This window comes from Bombina bombina, chromosome 2 (assembly GCF_027579735.1).
Source record: "Bombina bombina isolate aBomBom1 chromosome 2, aBomBom1.pri, whole genome shotgun sequence".
In the NCBI taxonomy this organism is placed as follows: Eukaryota; Metazoa; Chordata; class Amphibia; order Anura; family Bombinatoridae; genus Bombina; species Bombina bombina.
Genome location: NC_069500.1, coordinates 713,407,845 through 713,427,389, shown reverse-complemented (window position 1 = coordinate 713,427,389; position 19,545 = coordinate 713,407,845). Strand labels below are relative to the sequence as shown.

Below are 19,545 nucleotides of genomic sequence, written 5' to 3'. Positions count from 1 at the left end.
GAATGTGAATATTTTAATGTGTGATGTGATACTTAAAATGGTGGTAGCACTGAACTTGTGACTATCAAAGCACCAACAAAAATGAGGCAGGGTCTATGACTCTAATATTAGATTAAAAATTAAATTTATTAAAATACATGTATAATCAATTGACATCAAATAACAAAAACAATATAAAAACAATATAAAAGCAATGTACCAAAGGTTAATGGTTTAACCCTGGTGGTTCTTTTTCAAGAACTATACTTGTTCCAAAGGTTAATGGCTTTAACCCTGGTAGTTCTTTTTCAAGACCTATACTTGTTATACGGATACCGTCTATTCGGTTGTGAGTAGCATTGATTCACAGATAATTTATAACAATTTGACAATTTTAAAATTTTTAGATTTTACAATTTTAAAATTTTGACAATTTTTCCCTCATGGATCCATGTTAACAGTCTAAAATATTGAGATTGTTCGTGGTTGACCAATTTGGTTTAATAGTGTCCTGAGTTTACAACTGATAGTGTTATTATTACTCGGATGTTTTCTTTATCAGATATTGCTCACATGAGAGGCTCAAAACAGTAGTTTGAACTCCCTAGTATCCTGGGACTTTTCCAGTGTATCTGCAATTGAGGTTCTCACTCAGATCTTATGCTATGCAAGTTGATTAGTGTAAATGTGCGTTTTCACGCTTGTATTGTTTTAGTGAAATACCACAATTACGTGATGAACTTTCACTTCAGGGTTGCAGATAATAAGAACTGAGTAGAGTGGGCCTGTTTGGTGCAAAATTGTTTGTTGATAGTGTCGGTACCTATCCGAGTAAATATTAATTGTCACGTTTACATATTGTTTAATAACAACCAGTTACTTGTACTGAGAATATCCCTTTAATTCTCTGATCAATTTACCTGCTATGCTATTTAAGCCTCCTCCCCCCTCTCCACTTTGCTTGTTATTGTTTTCCACTAACCATAGTGTGATTCAAACTGAGCACTAATTTACCTCTTTGGATTTCATCCTAAATTATATCTTTTCGGATTCACCAAACTTTTCTTGCTGAAACCAGCCTACATCTTTTGTTACCGGATTGACATTTTTTCCCAAGCCGTTACTGTCAGCTACTTCATTCAGCCTAATCCTCTGCCCTGCATCGTGGAGCTGTGACGTCACACGCCAACATCTTCGGCATCAGCGCTGCAACCGCTTCCCCAATTCAAGCTGTGAGATTTTACCTTAAACTTTCTAAATACTTTGTTTACCCTCAAGGTACAGTCTGTAACCTCTTACTTATTTTTCATGCTATTATCTTTTTTGCAATAACTGCTACGCATACTTGCCCATATTCCTGATATATTGTGGTAAAGCTTTATATTTTCATAGTAGCTATTTTTTGTGTTAACACTGTTTCATTTTTCCTTTGGTTATAGTCATGGTTTTTCTGTTGTTCCTCCAGTAATCATTTACTCGATACAGCTATAGAAATATCTAATGATATTTATCCATATAACAAAATTGCAAAGTTTACACTCGGATTCTGACATTACTTCTTTTAGTAATCCATGTTATTATCTAGTTTAAACCTTGCTACAAATCCTATTAACTCAGCAGTTGTGATTCATTTATATTTTTTTCATACTACAACATAGTATCTTTAACATTACAGAATAACAAGCCCTAAAATATGGATCCAGCTGAGATGTCTAATCAGATACAAACTCTCTCTCAAAAAGTGGATGCCTTAACTGATGGCCTCAATACCCTCAAACAAGAAAACCAGGGACTGAAAACTTATATTAAAGACTTTGTAGATAGTAGAACCCGGTTCCAGGAACCACAAGTTAGTCTCCCAGATGTATTCTCAGGGGATAGAAAACAATTTAGAGATTTTAAAAACTCTTGTCTTCTGTTGTTTGCACTAAAACCATACACATATCCCACTGACAGAGTTAAGGTGATGACTACCATTTCCTATTTAAGAGCAGAACCCAGAAGCTGGGCTAATTCCTTCCTGGAAACAAACGACGATATACTTAACTCTCTAGATTCCTTCTTTTCTACCCTTGGTCAGCTTTATGACGACCCTTACAAACAATTAACCGCTGAAACTGCAATGCGCTCTCTTAAACAGAGAAGAAGAGATGTAGAAGATTATATTGCAGATTTTAAGAGGCTAGCTACTGACACCCAATGGAATAATTTGTCTCTAAAAAAACAGTTTAGACTGGGTTTGTCAGAATCTATTAAAGACGAACTTTCTCGCATTGAAATTCCTCACACTCTGGAGGAACTAATTAATCTCAGTATCAGTATTGACAGAAGGCTTAGGGAGAGACAAAACGAGAAAGGTTATCATGAGTCAACACATAAAAAACAAAACCCTTCTTTACCCACACATTCTCATGTTAAAAACACCACTGAACCTATGGAAATTGGGTTTCTTAAAGGCCCATTAAGCAATCAAGAAAAGTTAAGAAGGCGCTCCCAGAATTTATGCATGTACTGTGCATCAGAAGAGCATACTGTCAAGGCCTGTCCCATTCTCCAGAAACAGAATAAGGGTAAGAACTCCCATCCTTTTTATTCCTTAAATGCTGTTTCTCACTCTGCAAGCTACTGTAACCTATGCCTTCTCTTGCAGTGGGATCAACTTCGAGTGAACGTTTCAGGGATAATTGACTCTGGTGCTTCTGCCTCTTACATTGATGTGTCTTTTGCCACAAAAAATAAAATTCCACTTATAAAAAAAAAGGCTCCTGTACCTTTAAGGGGTATTGATGGGGAGGTTTTGTCCTCTGGACCGGTAATGTATGGAACAATACCATTGCTCCTATCCACACCAGACCACCATAGGGAGTACATTTCCTTTGATGTCATTACATCCCCCGTCTTCCCTCTCATTTTAGGCCTACAATGGTTAAAATTACATAACCCTCTGATTTCATGGTCAGATCTAACTGTAAAGCTTAATTCTGATTACTGCTTATCCACTTGCTACCCTACTCTGCTTTTACAACCACCTCAAATCTCCACTGATATAGAGATACCTGATGTTTATGCTGACTTTATTGATGTTTTCAGTAAAAAAGAATCTCAAAATCTACCGCCGCATCGTATTTATGACTGCCCTATTGATTTATTACCAGGTGCAGTCATACCTTGCGGTCATGTGTTCCCGTTGTCCAAACCTGAACTGGAACACTTAAAATCATATATTGAAGAAAATCTACAGAAGGGGTTCATCAGACCATCTACTTCCCCCGCTGCGGCCGGTATGTTTTTTGTAAAAAATAAAGATGGCAGTTTAAGACCCATAGTGGACTACCGGCAGCTGAACAAGGTTACTGTTAAAAATCGGTATCCTTTGCCCCTTATATCAGAGCTAATTGAGCGTTTGGAAGGTGCCAAGGTCTTCACTAAACTTGACCTTCGAGGTGCATATAATCTCGTTCGTATGAGGGCTGGAGACGAATGGCTGACGGCATTCCGTACTCGTTATGGCTTGTACGAATATACCGTCATGCCATTCGGTCTCTGCAACGCCCCGGCAACCTTCCAACACTTTATTAACGATATTTTCAAAGATATTCTTGACACCTATATTGTAATCTATCTTGATGATATTTTGATCTATTCAAAAACATTAGAAGATCACATAAAACACGTCAGACAGGTATTATCATGCTTACGCTCACATTCCTTATATGCTAAAGCCGAGAAATGTATATTTCATACAAAACAGATCACCTTTCTTGGTTATCAGATTTCGGAATTTGGCATACAGATGGATGACTCAAAAATCACCACCATAAGACAGTGGCCAGAGCCAAGTAATAAGAAACAGGTACAAAGCTTCCTTGGCTTTGCAAATTTTTACCGAAAATTTATAAATAATTTTGCAGCAATTGCCAAACCACTTACCAACCTCACAAAATCAAATACTAAGTTCATCTGGACTGCTGAATCCCAAAAGGCTTTTGATCTTCTAAAACAAAAATTTACCTCTGCACCTATATTACGTTACCCTAACAACCAACTCCAATATGTATTAGAGGTCGATGCCTCCGATTATGCTATTGGAGCCGTTCTTTCACAAAGAGAACACCTAAAGAAACCTCTACATCCCGTAGCTTTTTATTCAAGATGTTTGACGGCTCCTGAGTTGCATTACCCCGTGGGTGACAAAGAGTTACTGGCTATCAAGGTTGCTTTTGAACAGTGGCGTCATCTCCTTGAAGGTGTGACATACCCAACCATAGTGTATACTGATCATAGGAATTTATAGTACCTCAAAAGTACGAAAACCCTCACTGCACGACATGTTCGTTGGAATCTGTATTTCTCCAGATTTGATTTCCTTATCACTTACAGACCGGCTAGTAAGAACAAGAAGGCAGACACTCTCTCACGACTGCCTACTCCCTCCGATCTCTACCTTCCAAAAGAATCTGTAATCCCAGAGAATAAATACCTGTTGTTTCTCATTGATTCTATTCCATTCCTAAGAGAAGAACAACATAAAGATCAAACTAAACCTCTTCAACAGTTACATATGAAACAGGATTCCCTTTATTATTTTGATGAGAAGTTATATGTACCCCCTTCTATCAGAGATTTGATATTACATTCAGCTCATGAATCCTTATTTGCGGGACATACCGGAATCCACAAGACACAAGAGCTTATTAAAAGGAGTTACTGGTGGCCTGATATGAATACCGACATAATGAAGTACATTAACACCTGTTCAGTTTGTGCTACCACTAAAAGATCAAAACATAGGCCCTATGGGTTACTCATGCCTTTACCTACTCCATCACGACCTTGGGCCGACATAGCCTTGGATTATGTCGTTGATCTCCCCAGATCCTCCAATAATACTACCATCCTTGTCGTGGTGGACTTATTCAGTAAGATGATACATCTTATACCGTACCACAAGCTACCTACCGCTGCCGAAACTATACATTTGCTCTTACTACACGTCTTCAGACTTCACGGTCTCCCTCGACGCATTTTAACAGACCGTGGCTCCCAGTTTACTAGTTCTCTCTGGACTGAATTTTGCAAGATTTTCAATATTGACAAAAGACTTTCAACCTCTTATCATCCTCAGACTAATGGTCAGACTGAAAGGTCTAACCAAAGCATTGAACAATTCCTAAGGTCTTATTGTCATTTCGACCAACACTCTTGGTCTCAACATCTGCCCTATGCTGAATTTACCTTCAACAACACAGTACATTCCACAACCAACCAGACTCCATTCTTCATTAACTATGGATTCCATCCAACATTTCAACTACTACCCCAAATCAGTTCACTACCATATATCTCTGATTTAACAAATTCCATCACTTCTAATTTTGCAAAAGTCAGGACCGCTATTGAACAAGCTAAAACCAAACAGAAATTTTATTACGACTTAAGAAGGATGGCTCCACCACGGTACTCCCTTGGAGATTTAGTTTGGCTGTCAACCAAAAACTTACATCTTAATACTCCTAGCAAGAAACTTTCACCTTTATTCATTGGACCTTTTCAGATAATCAAAATCATAAATGAGAATGCAGTTCGGTTACAATTACCTAGCACTCTGAAAATACACCCTACCTTCCATGTTTCCCTACTAAAACCCTACCGTTCTGTACGTGATGCCACTTCACGCCAAAGTATTCCTCCTATCTCCATTGATCCCAACATTGAATATGAGGTTAAATCCATACTTGACTCTAGAATGTATAGGGGTAACTTACAGTATCTGATAAGATGGAAAGGCTACACTTCGGAACATGACTCTTGGGAGCCAGCTGTTAATATATCTGCCCCCAGACTCATCTCGCAATTCCATCAACAGAATCCGGATCGTCCTCATCCCTGATCCACGGAGTGGATCATTTAGGGGAGCATCCTGTCACGTTTACATATTGTTTAATAACAACCAGTTACTTGTACTGAGAATATCCCTTTAATTCTCTGATCAATTTACCTGCTATGCTATTTAAGCCTCCTCCCCCCTCTCCACTTTGCTTGTTATTGTTTTCCACTAACCATAGTGTGATTCAAACTGAGCACTAATTTACCTCTTTGGATTTCATCCTAAATTATATCTTTTCGGATTCACCAAACTTTTCTTGCTGAAACCAGCCTACATCTTTTGTTACCGGATTGACATTTTTTCCCAAGCCGTTACTGTCAGCTACTTCATTCAGCCTAATCCTCCGCCCTGCATCGTGGAGCTGTGACGTCACACGCCAACATCTTCGGCATCAGCGCTGCAACCGCTTCCCCAATTCAAGCTGTGAGATTTTACCTTAAACTTTCTAAATACTTTGTTTACCCTCAAGGTACAGTCTGTAACCTCTTACTTATTTTTCATGCTATTATCTTTTTTGCAATAACTGCTACGCATACTTGCCCATATTCCTGATATATTGTGGTAAAGCTTTATATTTTCATAGTAGCTATTTTTTGTGTTAACACTGTTTCATTTTTCCTTTGGTTATAGTCATGGTTTTTCTGTTGTTCCTCCAGTAATCATTTACTCGATACAGCTATAGAAATATCTAATGATATTTATCCATATAACAAAATTGCAAAGTTTACACTCGGATTCTGACATTACTTCTTTTAGTAATCCATGTTATTATCTAGTTTAAACCTTGCTACAAATCCTATTAACTCAGCAGTTGTGATTCATTTATATTTTTTTCATACTACAACATAGTATCTTTAACATTACATTAATACACAATTTATGTGAATTTTACCTAGTGCATAAACCTTAGTGATAAAACAAATACCTTAAAATACCCTAAAATACAAATGCTGTGACGAATGTAAAAAGCATTGTGATGGTGCTTTAAACAAAATTCCAATTCAAATATGTGTTTCAACCATTAAACAAACAATAATAAACAAAAATGAACAAATTAATAACGTAAAACTGGTGCTCCGGTCCTAACAAATATTCGTGTGTTACAGATATTCGGTTCACGGAATATTAAAACAACTTAACAGTGTCTATATAAATAGGTTTCTGTTTATATAAATAGGTTTCTGTTCGTGATGTAAGTGAAATGAAGTGAATGTTATAACGTCTAAACAACTCCTCTCGAAAATCTTCTAAAAAGTATATGTCCAAAGTATTTTCAGTGGATGATTAAATTCCCTGATGGATATATATTCCCAGGGCCAGTGGATGGACTATAATCCTATTCAGTGTGAGTGTCAGTCTTCAGTGTGTTTACGATCATTAGCAGATCTCTCCCTGCTGTAGTGGGCAATTCTGTGCAAAACGGTCCTTCTGTAAAAACAGAAATAACAATAGTGCAGACTGCCAAATGTGAATATAAAGATTGAAAATGCTCTTACCAGCCAACGCGTTTCGGTCGTTCCTCGACCTTTTTCAAGACTGGTTTATGTTTGTTAACTGAGATAGCTTTATACTACTTTTGCTGTGACCTTTTCGCGGTCCCGGAAGTGAATGTTCTAGCTCGTCTATTCTATAATTTATTTTTCTCGTATTTAGCCGGTCTTTTTCTTTTCTACTTTATTCCATAGTTTTCCAGTTTGTATATTCTGAAACCGGTGTTTAGTTTACTAACATACATCTCGTATGTTCTAATTCAAATTTGCCGGTTTTTCGTTGTTCCTATTGGTCAGTGAGAATTCTTTTTCCTTTACTTGATTGGCTAGTCGTAGGGGTGTGAGACAGAAAATTTACCGATATTCCATCGTTACTATTGGTCAGATAAACAGTGTTGGCTAATGTTAATGTTAGTTTCCTTTACATGATTGGCTAATCTTGGGGGTGTGAGACATAGAATTTGCCGATTTTCCATCGCTGCTATTGGTCAGATAAACAGTGTGAGGCATAGAATTTGCCGATTTTCCATCGTTGCTGTTTGTTAGATAAACAGTGTTTCCCTTATATAATTGGCTAATGTTAGGGGTGTGTGGTTTTTAATCGTGATACATCTCCCTTGTTAGCAGTGATTAATCTGTCACCCTCTTAGAAATGAGAATACTTCACTCTTTCTTTTTGTTTAGATGGGGTGCCCTAACTTGTAGATATACCTATGTTTTTTCTTGTGTTTGTAAATGATTATTGGCAGAGGCTCTGCGAATAATCATTTACAAACACAAGAAAAAACATAGGTATATCTACAAGTTAGGGCACCCCATATAAACAAAAAGAAAGAGTGAAGTATTCTCATTTCTAAGAGGGTGACAGATTAATCACTGCTAACAAGGGAGATGTATCACGATTAAAAACCACACACCCCTAACATTAGCCAATTATATAAGGGAAACACTGTTTATCTAACAAACAGCAACCATGGAAAATCGGCAAATTCTATGCCTCACACTGTTTATCTGACCAATAGCAGCGATGGAAAATCGGCAAATTCTATGTCTCACACCCCCAAGATTAGCCAATCATGTAAAGGAAACTAACATTAACATTAGTCAACACTGTTTATCTGACCAATAGTAACGATGGAATATCGGTAAATTTTCTGTCTCACACCCCTACGACTAGCCAATCAAGTAAAGGAAAAAGAATTCTCACTGACCAATAGGAACAACGAAAAACCGGCAAATTTGAATTAGAACATACGAGATGTATGTTAGTAAACTAAACACCGGTTTCAGAATATACAAACTGGAAAACTATGGAATAAAGTAGAAAAGAAAAAGACCGGCTAAATACGAGAAAAATAAATTATAGAATAGACGAGCTAGAACTTTCACTTCCGGGACCGCGAAAAGGTCACAGCAAAAGTAGTATAAAGCTATCTCAGTTAACGAACATAAACCAGTCTTGAAAAAGGTCGAGGAACGACCGAAACGCGTTGGCTGGTAAGAGCATTTTCAATCTTTATATTCACATTTGGCAGTCTGCACTATTGTTATTTCTGTTTTTACAGAAGGACCGTTTTGCACAGAATTGCCCACTACAGCAGGGAGAGATCTGCTAATGATCGTAAACACACTGAAGACTGACACTCACACTGAATAGGATTATAGTCCATCCACTGGCCCTGGGAATATATATCCATCAGGGAATTTAATCATCCACTGAAAATACTTTGGACATATACTTTTTAGAAGATTTTCGAGAGGAGTTGTTTAGACGTTATAACATTCACTTCATTTCACTTACATCACGAACAGAAACCTATTTATATAAACAGAAACCTATTTATATAGACACTGTTAAGTTGTTTTAATATTCCGTGAACCGAATATCTGTAACACACGAATATTTGTTAGGACCGGAGCACCAGTTTTACGTTATTAATTTGTTCATTTTTGATTGTTTATTATTGTTTGTTTAATGGTTGAAACACATATTTAAATTGGAATTTTGTTTAAAGCACCATCACAATGCTTTTTACATTCGTCACAGCATTTGTATTTTAGGGTATTTTAAGGTATTTGTTTTATCACTAAGGTTTATGCACTAGGTAAAATTCACATAAATTGTGTATTAATATTTACTCGGATAGGTACCGACACTATCAACAAACAATTTTGCACCAAACAGGCCCACTCTACTCAGTTCTTATTATCTGCAACCCTGAAGTGAAAGTTCATCACGTAATTGTGGTATTTCACTAAAACAATACAAGCGTGAAAACGCACATTTACACTAATCAACTTGCATAGCATAAGATCTGAGTGAGAACCTCAATTGCAGATACACTGGAAAAGTCCCAGGATACTAGGGAGTTCAAACTACTGTTTTGAGCCTCTGATGTGAGCAATATCTGATAAAGAAAACATCCGAGTAATAATAACACTATCAGTTGTAAACTCAGGACACTATTAAACCAAATTGGTCAACCACGAACAATCTCAATATTTTAGACTGTTAACATGGATCCATGAGGGAAAAATTGTCAAAATTTTAAAATTGTAAAATCTAAAAATTTTAAAATTGTCAAATTGTTATAAATTATCTGTGAATCAATGCTACTCACAACCGAATAGACGGTATCCGTATAACAAGTATAGGTCTTGAAAAAGAACTACCAGGGTTAAAGCCATTAACCTTTGGAACAAGTATAGTTCTTGAAAAAGAACCACCAGGGTTAAACCATTAACCTTTGGTACATTGCTTTTATATTGTTTTTATATTGTTTTTGTTATTTGATGTCAATTGATTATACATGTATTTTAATAAATTTAATTTTTAATCTAATATTAGAGTCATAGACCCTGCCTCATTTTTGTTGGCGCTTTGATAGTCACTTTGTAATATTGTAATTGTACTGACCACTAGGGGTCAATTTATCTTAGCCAAGGGTCTTCCCACAACAGGCGCTAGGTGTTATACAATTTTTGGTAACACTGAACTTGTGTGGTGATTGTGTTGCATGGAGATGGTATTGTTTTATATAAAGGATTCATTTGAACATACATTTAACAGCACTGTAAAGAATGTTAGCAAACTAGACGTCCTTTTTTTATTTAAAGGGATATGTTACTCAACATAATACATTCCCCTTTATCTCATATGCAACTGTGAGAAGGAAAACATTTATAAAAATTGTCCATTTATACTGTATTAGCCATAACATCATTTGCTTATTCCATATTATAAAAAATACAAAACATGGAACTGGAAGACTACAACATTCAGTTAAATAAAGTTATTCAAATTCCTGGGTTTAAGGGAATATGAATGATAAATAATAAAAAGATCCAATGTGCCAAAGCATTTTCTAATTGCACTATTTCATGCACAAACTCTTTATCTCATGGGGTACATTTAGCTAATGTTGGGGTTGATGATAAATCATTTCACAATTATTAGCATGTCAACTGTTTAAGGCTGCAGATGATTCATTTTTGATGGCAATGGGATCACAATCAGGCATTTTTATTGTTTATTGGAAGCACTTTTTTCATAATCTGTTTTGCGAAAAACAGTCTTATACTTAACATGCAACAGTCCTGTTTTCTGTTTGCAAGCCAAATGATAAAATCTTAACAATACATTAAATGGGTTCACTTATTGAATTTAACAGCAAAAATGGACTTAATAAACCCTTGACAAAACTTTTTGATGTATTAATAAGTACCCCAAAAGATTTTGAATGAAACATTGGTTTTGCACATGGGTAAAACACACTGAAATAACCACCTGCACACACCACCATATTGGATGATAATAGCACCAGATACTCAAGATGAGATCTTACCAGGGATTTATACAGTGACAGAATTATTCTTTCTTCCCTTTCATCAATGCCTCTTTTAATACATGCTAGTATCTTATTAGTCTTAGAAGCCACTGCCCTGCATTGTGCACCCATCTTTAGCTTGTTATCTATTACTACTCCCAAATCCATTTCCTCCTCTGTTTGGCTAAGTCTTGTGCCATATTTTTACATCCATAATGTAGAACCTTACATTTTCCAGTATTAAATCTCATTTTCCATTTACCTGCTCTTCTAATTGTTATGATTCTCTAGTAAAGCAAGTTCATCCTGCACTGACATGATGATGTTACACAACTTTGTATAATCTGCAAAAATAATGATATTGCTATTTAATCCTTGCTCCAAGTCATTAATAAAAATATTAAAAAGAACAGGGTCCAGTACTGATCCCTGGGGGACTCCACTGATTACTTTTGTCCAATCTGAGTATGATCCATTTACTACTACTCGTTGCTCCCTGTCTTTTCTCCAGTTATTTATCCATGAGCTAACATTTTCAGCTATTCCCATTCCCTTAATTTTGTGCATTAATCTCTCATGTGGCACTGTATCAAACGCCTTTGCAAAATCTAAGTATATCACATCCACTGATTCCCCTTTATCTATATTTTTACTTCCTTCCTTTTCTTAATACAATATCAGTTTTATGTTCTTTGAACTAAACCCAGAGCAACATACATGACAACACTGAGATGAATTAATTTAATGTTAAAAGGAGACTAACAGGTTTGAAAAACATGAAATAAAAAAAATGTATATTGTTAGGTAAGAGTGTCTGTTACACATAAAGAATACTACAATGTGACATAAACATGTCTGAAGATAAAATGTATGTTTCTAATTTTTTTTAGGGGCCGCACCTTACCGACGAGACTTCTTAAATCATCTCACCTCTGTGCAGAACTTTAGATAATCGGGCCCTATATGCTTTTAGGGTTACTTTAAAGGGACAGTCTACAACATAATTTTTATTGTTTTAAAAGATAGATAATCCCTGTATTACCCATTCCCCAGTTTTGCATAACCAACACTGTTATATTAATACACTTTTTACCTCTGTGATTACCTTGTATCTACATTTGTGCTCATAAGTTTACATACCCTGGCAGAATTTATGATTTCTTGGCAATTTTTCAGAGAATATGAATGATAACACAAAAAATTTTCTTTCACTCATGGTTAGTGTTTGACTGAAGCCATTTATTATCAATTAACTGTGTTTATTCTTTTTAAATCATAATGACAACAGAAACTTTTCAAAATACTCTGATCAAAAGTTTACATACCCCAGTTCTTAATACTGTGGATTGCCCCCTTTAACATCAATGACAGCTTGAAGTCTTTTGCGGTATTTGTGGATGAGGCTCTTTATCTTCTCAGATAGTAAAGTTGCCCATTCTACCTGGCAATAAGCCTCCAGTTCCTGTAAATTCTTGGGCTGTCTTGCATTAACTACACGTTTGAGATCTCCCCAGAGTGGCTCAATGATATTGAGGTCAGGAGACTGAGATGGCCACTCCAGAACCTTAACTTTATTCTGCTGTAGCCAATGATAGGTCGTCTTGGCCTTGTGTTTAGGATCATTGTCATGTTGGAATGTCCAGTACGTTCCATGCTCAGCTTCCGGGCTGATGAATGCAAATTTTCCTCCAGTATTTTTCTGATAACATACTGCATTCATCTTGCCATCAATTCTGACTGAATTTCCTGTGCCTTTGTAGCTCACACATCCCCAAAACATCAGTGATTCACAACCATGTTTCATCATACTTTTCATCATAGGCCTTGTTGACTCCTCTCCAAATGTAGCGTTTATGGTTGTGGCCAAAAAGCTCAATTTTGGTCTCATCACTCCAAATGACTTTGTGCCAGAAGGTTTGAGGCTTGTCTCTGTGCTGTTTGGCATATTGTAAGCGGGATACTTTGTGGCATTCGCATAGTAATGGCTTTCTTCTGGCGACTCAACCATGCAGCCCATCAAGTGCCTCCTTATTGTGCATCTTGAAACAGCCACACCACATGTTTTCAGAGAGTCCTGTATTTCACCTGAAGCTATTTGTGGGTTTTTCTTTGCATCCCGAACAATTTTCCTGGCAGTTGTGGCTGAAATTTTAGTTGGTCTACCTGACTGTGGTTTGGTTTTAACAGAACCCCTCATTTTTCTCTTCTTGATTAGAGTTTGAACACTGATGATTGACATTCTCAATTCCTTGGATATATTTTTATATCCCTTTCCTGTTTTATACAGTTCAACTACCTTTTCCAGCAGATCCTTTAACAATGACTCAGAATCCAGAAATGTCAGTGCAGCACTGAATGAAAGATGCAAGGGTCTGTCAGGAGTCCAGAAACTCATTGACCTTTTATACACACACACTAATTACAAGCAAACAGATCACAGGTGAGGATGGTTACCTTTAATAGCCATTCAAACCCCTTTGTGTCAACTTGTGTGCATGTATCAGGCCAAAATCACCAGGGTATGTAAACTTTTGATCAGGGTCATTTGGGTAGTTTGTAATGTCATTATGATTTAAAAAGAGTAAACACAGTTGATTGATAATAAATGGCTTCAGCCAAACACTAACCATGAGTGAAAGAAAAGTTTTTGTGTTATCGTTCATATTCTCTGAAAAATGGCCAAGAAATCATAAATTCTGCCAGGGTATGTAAACTTATGAGCACAACTGTAAGAATCTTCTGACAGCCTCCTGATCACATGACTTTTTATTTATTATCTATTGACTTGCATTTAGTACTGTGTTGTGCTAACTCTTAAATAACTCCTCGGGCATAAACACAATCACCTAGATTACGAGTTTTGAGCTCTATAGGGAAAGTAAAGAAAAAAAGAAAAAAAAGCCTAACACCTGCGATCGCGGAAACAAAAGCTCTGTAACGCTGCCCCATTGGTGTCTATGGGGAAAATAAAAGTAACGTTTAAACCTAACACCCTGACATAAACCCCGAGTCTAAACACCCCTAATCTGCTGCCCCTGACATCGCCGCCATCTACATAATGTTATTAACCCCTAATCTGCCGCTCCCGATATTGCACCACCTAAATAAAACTATTAACCCCTAATCTGCCTCTCCTGATATGGCCGCCACTATATTAAAGCTATAAACACCTTTTCCGCCGCTCCCCAACAGCGCTGCAACTAAATTAAGTTATTAAGCCCTAAAGCTCTGGCCTCCCACATCACTACCACTAAATAAAACTATTAACCTCTAAACCACCAGCCCCCCACATCGCAACAACCTAAATTAAACTATTACCACTAAACCTAACCCTAACGTAACGCTAACCCTAACGTAACCCTAACCCTAACACCCCCTAACTTTAACATAATTAAAATATAGCTAAACTAAAATTACAATTAACTAAATAAACCTATTAACCCCTAAACTGCCAGCGCCCCACATCGCAATAACCTAAATTAAACTATTAACCCCTACACCTACCCCTAACCCTAACATAATTAAAATAGATCTAAATTAAATTTACAATTATTAACTAAATAATACCTATCTAAAACGAAATACTTACTTACCTGTGAAATAAAACCTAAGCTAGCTACAATGTTACTAATAGTTATATTGTAGATAGCTTAGGTTTTATTTTTATTTCACAGGTAAGTTTGTATTTATTTTAACTAGGTAGACTAGTTAGTAAATAGTTATTAACTATTTACTAACTACCTAGCTACAATAATTACAAACTTGCCTATGAAATAAATCCTAACCTGCCTTACACTAAAACCTAACATTACAAAAAAATAAAAAAACACTAAAATCACAAAAAATAAAAAAAACCTACCATTACAAAAAATAAAAAAGCCTAACAAAACCCTAACTCTCCTGACATGTTTCGCCATGAACCGGCTTTTTCAAAGGTCCTTTGAAAAAGCCGGTTCACGGCGAAACATGTCAGGAGAGTTAGGGAAATGGTGAGGAGTCCTAGGAGCTCCTGTGTTTTAGCAGCCTTAAGCTGACTTCATTTTACTGTAGTCAACTATCTGATTAATGGGTTCTACTTTGTTCTTTTCTAAGCCTCCTTTGTGTCACTATTTACAGCGTTTAATATGCTAAGACATGCAGGTTGCCTGCTAGCCACAGGGAATTATACGACCATTGTGGAGTAATTATAAGGGTGGTTACATACATTCCTTATTCTTCAGGTACTAACTGGAAAAGCAACCGAACAGCGCTGAATAAAGAGAAGTACTCTCAATAATATAATTTTGTTTCAGCCTGTCACGGTGCGAAAAGTTACTATTAAAGCACATAACTGATGTCAGAAGTTACAGGCTGTTATGCTACGTAAAAGCGCTACTTAAGCATATAACTATTGATACATGGTTAAATACTAAGAGAAGTTGCACCAATCACAGTTATATTACCAGCTTTAATAGAGTATAACAAGAAGCAAACACTGAGGTTATACTGCTGATTGCAACTTAAGGTTAAATTAACTTGCACTCCTATTGAAACGCAAACACACTGTATTTTACAAACTACAACAAGCAAGTTTGTAATCTCATAGATATTTAAAGTCAATTGACCAACAATATTATGAATAATCGTCTGCAATCCAACGTGGTATTGTATAAAGATTAATTGTGACTTGAAGTGCCAAAATTTAGCTGGTGCAATTGTATGCTTTGTAATTCACAATTATTTACCCACTAACCATTTGACTATAAATACTATAAACCCCAACGTATAGGAGATATACCAAGTTGATATTATTATTATTATAACTAAGTATTGATAACAAAACTCTGATACAATTGAATACATACCTACCACCCAAACTCCCAAATGTATCATTACTCCAAAAAATGGATATAACTTCAAAGATACAATCTATAGAGACAAACTGATGTTAAGATACCTAGTAAGTATTCTAATACTTCCAACACATTAGATCTTCACAACGTGTGTAAACCAAAGACACAATTAATGTTTTGTGTATAATCCTTTGTATTTTCAACATTGGAAAATCAATAGTTAATCTGTAAACATTAGACACAAATAAACATCTGGAATCCAACAGTATTTAGTCAGATTAACCTTTAAATTCCAAGGATTAACCTACTCTAATTTATATGAATATTTGCCAGTGTGATTCTCAGGGATACTTTGATATAGCCAGTATAATTACTAACAGGACCATGTCTCTAGATTAATCAACACACCAACCACATATTTATTAGTATATAAGCTCTGAATAAGGAAGATTAGAAGAGCCTTGAGTGGGTGATTCTTTAATCGGATTACAATAACCCAGAGATTTACAAATCACTCATCTTAACCAAATTTATATCTCTATAAGTTTTGTAATGGCAAGAAGAGAAGTACCCAATATCTTTATGTGAGAGTTGTTGAACTACTGAAGTCAACTTAAGAGTGGTTTTAATTTCAATCCTATTTTAATAAAGTTAATAAAAGTTACATTTTATTTATGTTGTCCACTAGTAATATTCCTCTTACAAAATAAAAGGGTGAATTATACACTGTATGAATCATATCAACACAGCCTAGAGTGCTAAAATGTGTATTCTTTAGTTAGTAAGTTCTTCTTACTATATCGGTATCATACATAATTAATTACACCTATCCTTAAAACTCCTTCACTACCAGCATCCCCTTGCAACTATCGTCCAATCTTTCTTCTTCCCCTTGCCTCTAAACTTCCTGAGCGTATAATTTATAAACACTTATCACACTTTCTATTATCTTACCATCTTCTTGACCCTTTGCAATCTGGCTTTGGTTCCAACACGCTACCAAAACTGCCTTTACCAATGTGTCAAATTACCTGCTTATTGCCAAGTCTTAAGGTCATTACTATTTTTTTTTAAACCTCTCTGTAGCCTTTGACACTGTTGACCATCCACTACTGCTCATGACCCTTCAATACTTGAGTATTCATGACACAGCTCTACTGTGGCTTTCTTCTTACCTTTATAACCATGCCATTCAGCCTTTCCTTCTCTGGCTCCTCCTCCTCCCCTCTTTCCATCTATGTTTGGGTACCTCAAGGCTCAGTCCTAGTTCCCCTTCTTTTATCAGTCTATACTTCATCTCTAGGCTCATTAATCAAGTCCTGTGGGTTTCAGTATCATCTCTATGCTGATGACACCCAAATCTACTTTTCTGCACCTGACATTTCCTCTTCCCTGCTGACTCGTGTCACCAACTGCCTAGCTAATATCCCATCCTGGATGGCTTTTTCTTCCCTCTACCAACCTCCCTGTTTTCCAAATCTCACTTACTGCTGACAACTCTTTTTAATCACCTCTACCCCCAGGCCCGGTGCCTTGGGGTCACACTTGACTCAGAACTTTCTTTTGCTCCCCACATTAAGTCCTTTGCTAAGTCTGCTGCTTCTACCTTAAAAACATCTCTAACATATGTCACTTCCTCACTCAAGACCTAACTAAGATTTGTATCCACTTCATTATCATTTCCCGCATTGACTATTGCAATTCTGTGTTATCTGGTCTCCCAAGCTATTGCCTGTCCCCACTACAATCCATCACGAATGCCTCTGACAGGCTTATTTTCCTTAAGCATCACTCCATATCTGCTGGACCTCTTTGCCAACACCTCCATTGGCTTCAAAATCCTGAGCCTAACATGCAAAGCCCTCACCAACACTTCACCCTCCTATATCTCTGCCCTTGTCTGCAAATACTCCCCAACCCCCCCCCCCCCCACTCCGCCAAGACCTACTTCTCTGCTCATCTCTCATTGCTTCCTCACACTCTGGTCTGCAAGACTTTCTAGAACTGCACCTATCATATGGAACTCCTTGCCTTGCTCAGTCACACTTTACTCTCATAAAATTCAAGTATTACTTAAAAACATCTTCCAGGACTCATGCAACTCACTTTAAGACATCTCTACTATTTATGTTTCCCCGTCTCTCAACCTCCCCATGTACTTCCTTTAGATTGTAAGAGCCTCTCTAACTAGGCTGACCATATTTCCTTGAGACAAAAACGGGACATTGAGATGTCAAAAGCGGGACGGGGTTAATATTCTTTATTCATTGGAAAAAAAGTATGATTTTAACAAAAGTTAACTTTTATGACATGAATATAAACTATTGAGCCAACAAGTATTCTTCTGTTATTGGTCTCACTATCTCCACTATCATAAAGTATTTAAATTTATCATGCAATTTTACATTTGCAAAACACAAACATGCTTTAAAAAAGGGTGTTTTCCCCATTATGTCTAAATACCAATCCCCAGTGTTTTCACAATGTCCCCATGATCTAAATTGGGAATGTGTATATTTTTTAATCACATGCCCTTTAGCTAACTCAATGTTTCCAAATTATGCTCTATGATGTCAAGGCAAATTCCCCCAAATTACTAACTGATTTTTGGTAAAGGCAGGGTAAAAGTGAGTTGCCCAAAAATGTTGCATGGAAGAACTGAGAACAATGTGGAAATAGTTACCTCATTGATAATGATAACTGTACAACATAATTAGCATCCTGTTGCACTGCAGCAGCATAATTTTAGAATGTTAAATTGATTGACAGGCACACAGGTCAGGCTCTTAGAGTGCACATCTCTTGCAGAAGTTGATCTATTGAATTATCTTTCTGATGCTCAGAATTGATGATGGCAGAGGCAGATGATCTTTAGATCGATGACAGATCTAGTCCGACTCCTTACCCCTAGAAGATCTTGCTTGGCCGCTAGCTAGTAGTTCTAAATATCTTCCCTCTCGTGACCTTGTCTCGAAGTCTCTCTCCTCAGCTCAGTCTGACAGCTCTCGACTGACCTGTCACTTTCCATCATGCCCCAAATTTTGAGCGCGGGCGGCATAAACACGGTGTGGCTCATGTGGGCACGGCCACCCAACCCCAACTCTGCAGTGAAAAGCAAACTGCCCTCCCCTCCGGCGGGAACTTACATTTTTTTTAGTAGTGGTGTGTGTGGTGTGTGCTAAAAAATTAGACTGGCTCTGCTGGCAATCGGATTAACTCAAAAACGGGACAAAATGTACATTATTTAAAAAATGACGGAATGGGGGAAGAAACATAAAATAACGGTACTGTCCCTTTCAAAACGGGACGTATGAACAGCCTTTCTCTAACTGTAGCTCCCTTTGTATAAAAGTGCATCTACAACTGCTCAAGTTTTTATTGTATTGTACCCTCATGATTGTATGTACTTTTGTATAGCGCCATATAAAATGTTTTATAAATAAACAATAATAATAATATGAGACTGGCATTGATTAAATAGCTTTATTTTATAAACTATACTGGCATGTCTATTGCAGTATATAGTCAAT

The 19,545-nt window shown here is 36.7% G+C and overlaps 1 protein-coding gene across 1 annotated transcript in view; it reads left to right on the top strand.

Annotated features, from left to right (window-relative positions):
* FRMPD1 (FERM and PDZ domain containing 1) overlaps positions 1 to 19,545 on the top strand; it is a 378,412-nt gene that overhangs the window by 55,067 nt on the left and 303,800 nt on the right. The gene's annotated exons all lie outside the window — the stretch shown is intronic.